At 44.2% G+C, this 13197-nt stretch overlaps 1 protein-coding gene across 1 annotated transcript in view; it reads right to left on the bottom strand.

Annotated features, from left to right (window-relative positions):
- The window catches only part of LOC126581618 (daxx-like protein), a 147406-nt gene that overhangs the window by 129672 nt on the left and 4537 nt on the right, over positions 1–13197 (bottom strand). The gene's annotated exons all lie outside the window — the stretch shown is intronic.

The raw sequence follows: 13197 nt of genomic DNA, 5'->3' as shown, positions 1-13197 counted from the left end.
AAACGAAAAGGAAAAACGAGAACACAACCGCATGAAGCAGCAGGACGACGCGACGCGCTCTTCAGCGACAGAATGCCCAACCACCAAAACGAGACAGCTAGCACCGCGAGCGCAAGAAGCGAGCGAGAAAGAAAATAAAATTAAAATAACCAACGAAAAAGGCGAACGAACGAACGAACCAAGAAACGGAGTGCGCGCGCGATCGAGCGACAATGCAAACAAGAAAGAAAAGAAAAGAAAGAAAGAAAAAAAAGAGGTTTGAAAATGAAAATACCATCCAATTTTGTCGTCTTTTTTTTTTTTTAATGGTGTATGTGTGCCTCCCCGAAGGAGAAGAAGAAGGCGAGGGGGGGGGGGAGGTTCGTTCCAAAGAGCGAAAACCCATTCCCAGCCGCCGCGATCGCGCCACGGCCACGGACGGACTCCAACAATAACAACAGCGCAACACATCCGCACAACCCCTCCCGGGAGAAGGGGGGGGAGGGGTGAAAGGGGTGGTATGCAGCTTTCGGCGCGCCCGAACTCGATCGTCGACGTCGCCATCTCTCTCTCTCAGACAAGCCCCGGCGCGACACCATGCATGGCATGTGTATGTGTGCTCAGCCCCAACCACAGACGGAAAAGGGGGGAGAGGGTGGGTGAGGAGGATAGGGGTAGAAGCGGCAGACTGCGTTGGCTTCATCTCTTAGCCGCGATCGTCCTCCAACATCGCATCTTCTTCGTTGTCGCCGCCGTCAGAGGGTTGCCGAAGGGGGGATGGGTGGAGGGTGGGGGTTGGTCTGGTGCAGACTGCACGCAGCACCAGCAATACACCCATACACACATGGGGGGGGGGGGGCGCGTGGCGACGGTGGCGATGCGTATTTTTATCTCGCTTCCGATCGTCCGCAAAGAGAGCGAATGGATCTCGCTCTCTTGCGTGATGATGATGATGACGATGATCATCATAACCCCAGCCCCCTTACCTCACCACTGGCGGTGCCACATCATCCGAATGTGGTGCTAGTGGTGGTGGTGGTGGATTTTTCGGCAAAAGTGAAGAGCATCTCGCGGACTGGCGTGGTAATTTCTTTTTTTTTTTTTTTTTGGTCAGCTCAAAAGCGCGCGCGGTTCCACCACCAAAAAAAATTTTTTCGCGATCCCACCACCACTCACGCACACACCACCAAACGGACGACGACGGAGCGACGGAAGGTCGCACCGATGATGCTGGGTGGTGGCGCTACTCGGACGGTGTGGTGTGGTGTGGAGCGAATGCGCGCACACAGACAGACAGACAGACACGAAAAAGGCCACATTTTCGGCGGCCACGATCGCGATCTCAAGTTTCTACTCTGCTACGCTCTACTCCGCGCGCTGCGCGAGTTAACGGATGTTTACCTGATCATAACAGCCATACTGAAGCAACACCCGACCATTCGAGGAATGTTCGTCGTCGTTTACCTGAACAGGTCAACCATCCTGAAACAATACAACCAGTCGCCTCGCATCTGCTAAGGACTTCGTCGCCAATCCGGGATTCCCCGTAATTACGTCTCTACTGGCAGCCTACCTAGCATCTACAATGTTCGTCGCCAACCGTCACCGACAACCGACATCGTCCTTACCTACAACAACCGATATCGTATACCTGCGACAAATACATAGAGATTCTATGTATCCTCCCTCTTCCTTCCATTCCACCTCTCTACCTTTTCCGACATTCCAAAATGTTATAAAAACTATTCCATAGAAATAAAACCTTACTTCGCATACACCAATCAAGGAACCTAGTTGTCTTCATTTCGTTTGACTCTTCGCCGGAACGTAGTCTCACCCGTATCCCGGAAAGTTAACTGGCGCCCGAATAGGGACCGTTCTTCAAGTTTTAAAGTGAGGTGAAAAGTGCTTAAAAACCACAACAAAATCTGCCCAAAAAGTGAGGTGAAAAGTGTTTAAAACCACAAAAAAAAAACCTGCACAACAGCGAGGCGGAACGTGTTAAAACCACGATTAGAAAACCTGCACAACAACGAAGAAGAACATCGTTCATCGTGACCTGCGACTCGTAGACGAAAGCTCTCGAGCGTCGACGAGGGCCCTTAGTAGGCAACGCCAAAAAGGATCATCCCAACTCTTCAAGCATCGGTCATCGAAGGCATGAGCATCGTAGTCGACGCAACGTTCCTGATTGTAGCGTAAGTCACAATTTTTTTTAAGTGATTAGTGTTTAAGTGCGTTTTAGTGAAACACGTTTTCAAAGTATAAGAAATAGTTAGAGAACATTAGTGTATTTTCTATAGAAAGTACAAACGGTACCATTTTTTTTTTTAACGAAAACAGAATGGTTACCAATACTATCTTGAATTTTGAACAGTTCATGCGTATCGGGAAAGCCCTCGACTACGTTCGTGATTTACCAACATTTGATGGTAAATCGAACTTAGAATACTGCAATATGAATGTAAGAGCGGCATCATTTAGAGGAGTGACAGCAGTAAATAATATTCCCAAACCGAGGGATTTATACACAGCGCCACCTCCAAGGCCCATGTATATCAATAACCCCATCCCTCAAAGACTACCCCTTCCTCCAAGAAATCCTGAGCAAGGAAACCATCTTCCCCCACAACAACAACGTAACCAAACAAGCCAAAATTTGTATCAATCGAATCCAAGGCCGCAAGCTTTGAATAATAATCCCGTACCGATGGAAGTTGATCCATCAATACGAACAAAGGTCTCAAATTATACTAATCGACCTCCTAACAGCCACAGAATAGCTCAACCCCCGTTTCAACAATATAGGCAAATTCATTCTGTAGATGCCCCCACAGAATACATTCAAACAACACCCACTTCTTCGCAATACAGCGAATTCTATCCTGAGGATACCCCGTTATATTACACCCCCACCGAAGCACCCCCTTCACAATATTGGCAAACTTACACTGTAGATACCCCGATCCAAACAGCACCACCTTTTCCGGAATACAGTCAAACTTATCAACAAGACGCCCCGCTGGAATATGTCCAAGCAGCGCCACCTTTGAATGAAACAGATTTATACAACACCGAACCTGCTAACGGTAACAATGCTGAATCTCATTTTTTAGACTGGACCGCAAGATGGTGAATCCTTTTCTCCCATACATCCTCTTGCGGACATCTAAAGGAGAATTCCCCTTTCTGGTCGACTCTGGGGCCAACGTAAACTTAATCTCACCTAAATTCGCTTTAGCTTACCAAGATTCAAAACCATACGAATATCGTAATAATGGGATTAAAAGTGCTACAGGAAATTCCAACGTTACTTCAGCAATAGACATTACATTTTTTAAACCCATTTCCAACTATAAGTTTCAATTCATCTTGTATGACTTTCACCCATTCTTTTTTGGCATCGTCGGTACGAATATATTGAGAACACTCAGTGCTGAACTTTGTTTCAAAAAGGATAGCCTTACCATAATCTCAGACGATGGCCTACCTTTTACAATACCACTACAAAAATATTCAAGAAAGAATGAAAATCATTTCGTCAATTTTCGAGTGGATCATTTAGATTCCCCAAAAAAACAAAGACTTACAAACGTACCTAATACGAACAAACAAGCAATCACTAAACACGTAAAATGTGCCACGAGCACTAAAGAAACAACTCCACTTCAGAAAATGAATCCTTACCCTGTTGCATACACAAACGAGGTAACAAAACAAATTAACACAAATATCGTAGCAGATTCTTCCAGTCCAAAGGTATACCCTATGAGATGCACTAATCATTCGGCAAATGATAGAGAGAATTTTTTCATAACTTCGCCCGAAGCTCCACCAAATTCATTCAAGCATCAGTTAACCCTCAAAGAAGAAATTAAAGACGTTCAATCTACTGAACCAATTCCCAATTTCAATCAGGAAAAAGTCACAATCCCAAAAACAACCGAACGATCATTACAAAAAAAACACACAAACCCTATTGCAATCTGCACCGAACAAAAACCCCCTTTGCCATCTGCACCGTTAGAAACAATGAATGCACAAGTGACAAAAATTGATTCTAGAGCCACTGTTGATGTGCTACCAAAGTTAAAAGAGGCGGCACTGGAAAATAAACCTCCTGACATTCTCATCATGAATGGAGATAAGCCATTGGAGCCAAAAGAAATTACAGAACTTTTTCATATTAACGGTATCACTCCTTATGTGACCGCCACAAGAAGAAGTGAAATGAATGGTGTTATTGAACGATTCAATTCCAATTTACTCGAAACAAAACACTCGCACATACATCCTCCAGATTTGGTAGCGATGTCAGTGCACAAATATAATCATTCTGTTTCAACTGGTACCTTGAATACTCCCATGGAAATCATTGCACCTTCAGACGATATACCCACAATCTTAGGAAAAGTTCTTATAGGAAAAGATGTAACATATCACAATCAATCGCTAGGAAACCAAACAATATCAGGAGAATCCGAAGCTCATATGAAAGCGAAACGAAAGCTCCATCATTACAAACCATTTAGAATAAAAAACATTATGACCAAAGGCAGGGAAAGCGTTACAAAAGAAGGAATATCCAATCCACAAAAAGCAAGAAATAGATAATACACGATAGCGATGCAGGTACTTACTAGATATAAAGCTGTAACTAGTAATATTAAGAAAGCAATTGTTCCCAACCGTCAATACCCGTCCCTAAAATCCCAACCTTTCATCATACCCAATGTTAAAAAACTCATATACGATATCAAAGACTTGCAACGAGACAACGGCAAATGCACACCCGCATTACTTCAAGGAGAATCAGCCGCTTGCGATTACGTGTCAAATCCAGCAAAGACTGAAATCATCCATTTAGATATGAATCATCTAATAATCGATGCAGTCAGCACCTTCACATTGAAAACCACTTGCGGCGTTAAAAAGAGAAACTTAACTGGTTCATTTCTAATAACCTACGAGACATGCAATATCTTCATCAACGAAAAACTGATCTCCAACAATAAGACTGAAATGGTCGGATCACCATTGAATCTGCCAATTTACGGTATCAAAGTATCGCCACAAAACTCCATCATCAATTTAAGTCTAGAACACCTACATTCATTGCACAAAGAACTTAGAAATGAAATGAAGGAAATCAGATTAGAAACCAACAGCATCACATGGAACGGATTTCACACGAGTATAATCAGTTTACCCGTGCTACTGATTATCATCACCGGTATCTACCTCGGTATAAAACTTTGGAAAGGAAGAATGGTCATCAACATTCATGAACCACCAGCACCCAACAACGAGCTCAATGAGAATAGCTACAACCCGCCTACAATGATGCATGTGTTTCGTACGGAGCCTCAAATCTAAGGGGGGGGCGAGTTAACGGATGTTTACCTGATCATAACAGCCATACTGAAGCAACACCCGACCATTCGAGGAATGTTCGTCGTCGTTTACCTGAACAGGTCAACCATCCTGAAACAATACAACCAGTCGCCTCGCATCTGCTAAGGACTTCGTCGCCAATCCGGGATTCCCCGTAATTACGTCTCTACTGGCAGCCTACCTAGCATCTACAATGTTCGTCGCCAACCGTCACCGACAACCGACATCGTCCTTACCTACAACAACCGATATCGTATACCTGCGACAAATACATAGAGATTCTATGTATCCTCCCTCTTCCTTCCATTCCACCTCTCTACCTTTTCCGACATTCCAAAATGTTATAAAAACTATTCCATAGAAATAAAACCTTACTTCGCATACACCAATCAAGGAACCTAGTTGTCTTCATTTCGTTTGACTCTTCGCCGGAACGTAGTCTCACCCGTATCCCGGAAAGTTAACTCGCGCTCTGCATTTCTTCTGGCAAAATTTGTAAACGTTGCACAAAGCAAGATGATCGCCGCGAAATGGCTCCGTCGCCCCCCACACCGGTGCTATCGATCGATCGCTTCGAATCGCTACTGGGCTGCTTATCTATTTTGCCCCTTCAGGATTGGGTAGCCATTAAAGCTGTGGACAGTTTTGAATTGCAAATTCAAGCGAATCAGCAGCACGCGGCAGCGAATGGACGCAGACCGGGGACGACGACCGGTGGGACAACGGGATCAGGCCGCCACGGGAAAACGGAACCACAGCGGAAGAGCTCTCGGAAGGTGCAAGCAAACCTAGGGGAAAATGCATGCCAGTCGTCTCCCGTTGGGTTCAGCGCTTAGAGGATCGTGATTTATTTCGTGCGTCATTGGGCAACACCAAGGGAATAGTAGTCTGATTTCATTCAATTGTCTTAATACTTTAGTTTGGATCGATCAGAATTAATGTCAGTTGCAAGTAGAATTTGCAGAATGGTTAGAAGTTGTCCTCACTATAAGTTGTTCCAAGACATGTTCCAAGAGAACGATATATAGGGAGGCATATTAATATGCCAACAGAGAACAGAGATTATTGATATGAGGAAATATGATTTTTTGCTAAAAAAGTTACCAAATGCAGTGATTATACCATACATTAAGAATTCTCATGGTACTGCTGGATTGCAATACGCTTACAATAACGTTTGAAGTACACTTTGTCTAGAAAACGACTAGAATATGATACCAGATAATCATATCATAACTTATGCATCAAAAAAGAGACAAAATTTGAATGGTGATAAAAAATAAACTATAATAGATCATTGAGTTCTGTAAAATAATTTTGAAAAGGGAGTTTATCAGTTTTTTTAGGAAAAAAATTTCTGCGCCATTGCGTCGAAAACGTAAGTAGTTTTTCAACTCTTTCTGTGCCTTTTCAATCAATTCCTCCTCCGTTGTTGCAATAAAATTGTTACAATAGATTCTACGTTTAAAGTTAGCGCCAAATTGATCGATTGATACTCAGCCACTCCTTTTCAGTGGCCGGGACTGCTGCTTTCTAACATGTATGCCCATGTCCGACAATGTAACGAATAATACATTTCAATAAAGACTCATTTGTGCACCTACGCAATGACATCCACGTGCTGCAAACTCTTGGTTGTACAGTGTTTGCTTAGCCAGCAATTAGAACAATTAATTCCAGTAGTGCAATTGTGAATAGCAACAGCTGCTATTATTTTCTACGAAATACTTAATTAGTTTAGACATGGCAATGTCATAATATTACGGTAATCACCCCGCACAGAGAACTGTTGCACAACAGCCGAACGAATTAGTTCGTACACGATCGTACAAATAAATCCTGCATGAAAAGGGAGCCCACAAGATCGCCCCACAATGACACCGAAGAAGATCAAAGAAACAACGAAAGATCATTTAGGCAAACGGAACGGAAATAACTGTTAATAATTTTTCGCTAAAAATTATCTGACACTCGCTATCCCAGACACAAAACGTGCAACTGCGACAGGCGCCATTGTTAGAACCGAAAGAGAGTGAAAAAGAGAGAAAGTACGCGCACGGGAAAAGTGAAACAATCGTAACGGAGATGATTTACGGCATTATTACCACCCATGTTCTATGACATGGTATCGTCTCTGTGGAGGGCTGTGTTTTTTTTCGGGGGGGGGGGGGGGGGGTGGTCTTCGCATGCATTGCAATAGAGCGTTCGCATGCGAGGGTTGCGATCGTTTGAACGCACGTGGATGACCGGTGAGGCGCTGAAAAGGGTGTTGTGAAGATCGTAAATTTTGCACGCAGTGAAAATTCCACCTCGCGCGTCAAGTTCAGCTCTCTTCTCTTCTTGTTGTGCTACTCTAGCGCTCCTTCGCTCCTCCCGCAGAACAACACCTTCCTCCTCTCGTGAGGTCGACGATCACGGTGATGGGGATGTGGGGTGCCGGTGCGGGGACGCAGCTCAGTACCACTCAACCGTAGCGTACCCCCAACCCGAGGACGAATGTACGAACGGGCGGAGCGAGTGAGTGAGTGTCTTGTGTCTTGTGCCTCTCGAGAGAAGCAAAAGTCTAAAATTAGCAAATGTGTCAAAAAATTCCTCCGCCAATTGCCCGCGGCCTCGGAGCGATGCATGGGATTGGGGATGAGGAGATAAGGGGCGGTCATCGTCAGGGAAGATGCTCCGCAGTCCGAGGAGTGGCACATCCCGTTAAACAACTTCTCGAACGGAAACCGATGCCGGGGTGTATGTGTTGGGTGTACCGATAGAAAGTCCTACGAAGAGGCTCGTTCTCAAGTGTCACAACAGGGCGAAGGGGATTGTCGGCCCCACCTGATGCACTGGTCACTACCGGATGGCGCTCCTGAAGGCACTGGACTGGAAAGGGTCCTAAACTAGATATCATCAGCATACTATCATAGGTCCTTTTCCTTATCGTAACAGTGAATAGATATAGAAAGGCCAGAAATCGTGACGTACTAAATTTGTTTACAACCGAAGACCTATCTTGTGAAAGGTCCGATCTTTGGATCTTTGAATCTGCAGCAATATCATTGGTCAATTGCAAACCATGTCCTGGTTCAGTGATAGCTCTTCCAATATCGGATACTAAAAGAAACACACTCCTTACCCCTAATACCCCTACCGGCGCGCTGAAGTGGTTCAAACACCTCGTGTCTCGTTGTCGCGTGAATCTTTGGCTGACAAACCGGCGCCGAGTGTCAACCTGGCGCCGTACCAGGCTCAGCACCACTGTGCTGCACAGTGTGCTAGTGGTGATTGAACTCGAGCGCATGGTGTTGAAAGTGGAATTCGCGCGAGGTACTCCTCCTTGTCGCACATCACGTTAGGTGCAGAGGGGGTTAACAAGATCACGACGGTATGATCACAGCTACTGTTGCTACTACTGCTGGGCGCGATCGCGAACCACGAACAATATTTATGAGCCACCATTTGTTGTGTCTACATCGCGCCGCCTGTCAGCGAATTCCAAAACAGTGCGAACGAACGCACGCACGCACTTGTCCTCACGACGGCGTCCGAGTCCGAGAACACTCGCCGGATTAAGAGCTGGATGTTAGTAAGGAGCCAAACGTAGCGAAACGAAGATTACTTGACGCAATGACGATGGCAACAGCGAGGAGGATTGGACGCACATGCAATGAAAAGACAAAACAAAACCTCAACACAAAGTGCGGCGTCTCCACCGTCACGTATAGCAATAGAAAACAAATAGACGTTGTCAACAGGGTGTGCAGAAGAGTGTGTGCGTGACGGCCTTGTCGCTTACTAGACGCTTACGGTAGACAACAACAACAGCAGTAACTCCCAAATCTCTACAGTTGGAGATCCTTCACAAGATCACAAACAACAAGAATGGTGGGCTTTCCGTGCGTATCTCTAATGTTCTCCTGTGGAAGACGATCACGATCACGGACATTACGATCGAGATGAACTCTATCGAAAACCCAAACCCACAACAAAACTGATGCCGCTAATGGTCGACACTCCCTCGCGAACATGCTTGGGAATTCGCCACATAAACAATATGCCACATTCCGTGGCCGCCATGGAATGTACGCGCCGCCAAAACGGGTGTGTCGAAGGTCAAAACCTAGCGGCTAGCGGGCAGCAATGGTAGCACCGCAGCGCCGCCAATCAAAAAGTGTAACATCAACAATGTACACCCGCACCACTAACTCTTTCGATCGATTAGGAGAAAACACGAATGCACCGCGTGCACCTTTTTCTGCATCCTGTTGTTCTGCCACAGGGTGGTTGGCGAGCAAAAATCAATTTGCGCACAAGTTTTAATTTTATCACGATTATTCTGATTCTATGTATCGGCTATTTGCCCGATCCCTCGGTTGGTGTTTTGGTGCAAACATCCGGAGCAAGAGTGTGTCCGTGAATGATCCACAGTCTCTTGGGGGATCTACTTGTAGAGATGGTATTTTTTTTCTAACTACTGTACCAATTGACGTAAGAGAGAGGAAGGAGTAGGTGGCTTTCAGCACAGATCCGATTGCCGTTGGTATCGCGCCAAAATTCCCTCTAACCCCTGCTGTGCGCTCCCTTCGTATCCAGTTTTGATTTGGAGAAATTCGATAGTGTTCGGGGTGGTTACCAGTGACACAATTTTCCGATTAGCGCAGTCTTAACCTTGTGAAAGACACAAATAACCATTCCTCAAAACAGATAAATCATTTTGCATATCGGTGAAAATATCTCCCCGAGGGCATGTTCTCTATTTTTTTTTTTTCAACAATCATCCGGAACGAGCCTGGATTTTTTTTTTGTGATTATTTCTGTTCCCCGGCCCTCACTCTCAGCCTGTTCCTAGTGTCTGATGTCGCCAAAGATGTACAGGGTGTACCATAAAAAAGTGAGAAAATCCTTTATCGAAGTTTAAAGCCATTTTTGTAGGTTTTCTAGTGTTTTAAAATATCTAAATTGGCTCTATTTTTCATTGTTTATCAAAAACAAACAAAATAAGTGGGTTTGTCGGCCTGTTTTCTCAATTAATGTCTCCAAGCGGTTACGAATTCGAGAACTCCCTCGGTAAGATAGGTGTCCAACTTAGAAGACCAGGGTTTGATAAACGATTTCAGCGAGTCAACCGTGTGTGGTGTGGCGATTCACAGGCCTTAGACCAAACAAACGCCCATATTGAATAGCCCAACCGATTTAATTCAGGACCGCTTGGAGGGCATAAATCATTCGACCAAAAAATCATGTTTTCCTTCAACCATATTTGTGTCCATTTAGACGTATGGCAGGGGCCTTCATCTGGCTGAAACTCAACATTTTCTGGAGTGTCGAAGTTTGCATTAATCGATAGTAAAATGCGTTCTTTCAAAAAAGTGATATAAACATCAATATTCATTTTAGTATTGGATTTTATGAAAACTGGTGCCATATTCAAACTATGTTTTATCTTTTCTAAAGATGTTTTATCCTTTCAACTATTAAATTACGCTTCACCCTAGCACTAGAGATTGCTTTTAGGTCATATTTGGCCAACCGATGCATGCAGGATCTTGAGATATTCGTCTCTTAGGCCTTGGCCGTTCATGAATTGAACGTTTAATCATGTAAACAATGCCAGAATTACATCTGAGAACCGCTGTTATTTCTGTGAGGTTTTTCTTGGGCGCGAAGCAATTTCACACTGTCGCCTTTGAGTACATTTTTCCGAACAGACATCTTTTGCACGACTATTTTGCATACATTATTTGATAGATGTGAGACTCACGGATACACCAATACCCCATAATGCCATACTGGTGTTAGAAAAAAGTCCAAAACAGAGCAATGAAAACATTCTCATTTTTTTATGGTACACCCTGTATTCGACTTGTTGGCAAAGACTTTAAAAGTCAATATACTATTGGTTAGTGAATTAACCATTACCTTAGGGGTTTATCGATCACAAATGATAAGGTGAATGCACACTGCTGCCTTCACAACCAGCACAGCCACATGCTGCACCGACCTAACACACATGGACCGGTTTGACCGTAACCAGTTAGTACGCTTCGAAAACAACGCACCACACAAACCAACAACCTCCGCATACAACCGCAGAGAAGCGCACCGGCGCGGCGATGGGGTATAGGATGGAACACGGTTGCGAAACCACACCACCACCACCATCACCACCATCAGAAAGCACCCCACCTCCCCCTTCCATGCCGTATGGTGGTGACCGTGAAAAGTTCAAGTGATGCAAACCGCGAAATTCGTGCGATCCAACGGCCAAGAGCAGCGTTGAGGCAGAAACCTGTGCGTCAAGCCAAGTCCAAGACGTCGATGTTACTGGAAGGCTAGATTTTTGGGGTCGTTTTTTTTTCGTTGCCTTTTGTTGCGGTCAATGCGCTGCAGAGCTGTGGTTTAGTGAAGGTAGTTTAGTTTGCCCATCGTGTTGCTCTTTGACTTACGGACCATTTACCCACTTGTGGGAAATGTGGGACTTCGGTATTTAATTTTTTTGTGACACATGTTTTTAACATTTTTCCCTAAAAGCTGTTCCTTTCAAGAGTATTGTGTAAAAGTTTTGGATTAATCGAGGAAAAAGTGACAAAGATACAGATTTTTGAAAATCCGCGTTCCATACAAGCATGAGCAGCTCCATGCAGCTCGCTACTTTGAAGAGCGTTTCCCAAAACCAACGTTTTCAAAGTCGGCCCATCGTACCGTAAAAACTACTGCACAGATCGATTTGAAATTTTTAAAACATAATCTGTACACATTTTTTCAGGTAGCCCCGTCAAGATTTCATTAAAATTATTGATACTTTTTTTTAAACAATTATGTAAAGCTCTTTTTTTTTTTGGCAGAATCGCAAAAAGTATCATTTTTTCATTTTAAAAAGTCTGCCAAAAATCGAAAAATAGGAAAATTAACAAAAACTCTCCGGGGCTACCTAGATAAACTTATAATCTTTTTAACGAATATCGATTTTATTTTTCAAATGACCCGGCATGTCGCTACGATGGGCACCGTAAAAAATACCTTTTCGACGATATGCCTACCAAAATTTGCTGCCCTGGATTAATTTTTCAATGAATGATGCACAAAACAATGCCAAATATTCTTCAAAAGTTGTAAATTAATATGCCATTTACTTGAAGAAATAAAATTGAATGGTTACGTCACAAAAAATCGTCATAAACGACGATGGGACAGCTTCAAGGATAGCGGGAGATCTTGGAGAGTGGCGTCGTATTGCTCGCCAAAATACGTTTTGAGGATGTCACATGATGGCGATCCATCAGCAGCATATTCTGGGAGATCCCAGAATAGCACATTCTGGAGCTTAGATGTTGATCGAATCGTATGTTTATTTAGCAAAATTATAGATTCTCCAGCATCCAAAAAAGTTCCAAGAAGTTGAAGAGTCATCCCTGTGTGGGAATCATTCCTAAGCTCTTTACAATTTTTTTTCAGTCTCCTTTCCTCCCCTCTAGGGTAAGCGTCTGGCGATGCTGAATGACGCACTTCAACCCTCAAGTGGGTGACATCAGCCAGAAGCCGCCAAAAACAAACGCGACGACGACGACGACGCCAAGAAGTGCAAACATCCGATCCGTGCGCAGACCCTGCGTCGGAGTGGCGTGCGTCTCACGTGTACCCTTGAAAGGGCCCAAGAAGTTGCGGACGCGGGGTCCTGCTCTTAGAACATTGAAATGGAACGGTTCTAGGGGCCAGAAAGAACATTCTAGAATAAAGTTTTTGAATAAAGAAAAAACCGAAATCAACTTGCAACCACTGCACAAGTGTAGTGGAAGTGTCGCCGCCCATCATGGTACGCACTTTAAAGTCTAATGT

This window comes from Anopheles aquasalis, chromosome 2 (assembly GCF_943734665.1).
Source record: "Anopheles aquasalis chromosome 2, idAnoAquaMG_Q_19, whole genome shotgun sequence".
Taxonomy (NCBI): Eukaryota; Metazoa; Arthropoda; class Insecta; order Diptera; family Culicidae; genus Anopheles; species Anopheles aquasalis.
The sequence above is the reverse complement of the archived record's forward strand: the minus strand, read 5'-3'. Positions and strand labels throughout refer to the sequence as shown.